This window comes from Nicotiana tabacum, chromosome 16 (assembly GCF_000715075.1).
Source record: "Nicotiana tabacum cultivar K326 chromosome 16, ASM71507v2, whole genome shotgun sequence".
NCBI classification, from domain to species: domain Eukaryota; kingdom Viridiplantae; phylum Streptophyta; class Magnoliopsida; order Solanales; family Solanaceae; genus Nicotiana; species Nicotiana tabacum.
The window spans coordinates 3,606,798-3,607,757 of NC_134095.1; positions in this window are offsets into that span (position 1 = coordinate 3,606,798).

Genomic DNA, 960 nt, shown 5'->3' on the forward strand with positions numbered 1-960 from the left:
ATAGATTTTGGGGGCTTCATAGGATCGGTTTTTGCTGCTCGCAGAGTTTGCCTACAATAACATCTACCAATCGAGTATTTTGATGGTTCTGTATGAGTTTTTGTATGGGAGATAGTGTCGGTCTCCGGTGGGATGGTTTGAGCCGGTTCAGACTAGGCTATTGGATACTAACTTGGTTCAGGATGCTTTAGACAAGGTTAAATTGATTCAGGATTGGCTTTGCACGGTGTAGTCTAGATAGAATAGTTACGCTGATCGGAAGGTTCGTGATGTTGCTTACATGGTGGGGGAGAAGGTACTGCTCAAGGTTTCACCCATAAAGGGTGTTATGAGGTTTGGGAAGAAGGGCAAGTTGAGCCCTCGGTATATTAGGCCGTTTGAAGTGCTTCAGAGGATTGGAGAGGTGGCTTACAAGCTTGACTTGTCACCTAGTCTGTCGAGTTTTCATCCAGTATTTAATGTATCTATGCTTCGGAAGTATGTCGACGATCCGAATCATGTTTTAGATTTTAGCACGATTCAGTTGGATGGTGATTTGACTTATAATGTGGAGCCGGTGGCCATTTTGGGTCGGCAGGTTTGAAATTTGAGGTCAAAAGACATAGCTTCAGTAAAGGTGCAGTGGAAAGGTCAACCAGTTGAGGAGTCTACTTGGGAGACTGAGCGGGACGGACATTTATTTAAGAGGGGGAGGATATAATGACCCGACCGGTCATTTTGAGAGTTGTAGCTCCGTGTCCCCATTTACTCCTCATTTTATGCTTAATTGTAATTATGTGACTTGCCTGGATAGTTGATTCAGTTTCGGGTGTCACACCTCCTTTTTACCCGAGAAAGATATAAGGGAGTTTTTTCAATTTAAGTGATAAAACCAAAACGGGATTGTTTAGTCAAATTCAGAGTCGCCACTTGGGATAATTTATGGTGTCCCAAGTCATCGGTTTAAAATCCTGAATCGAG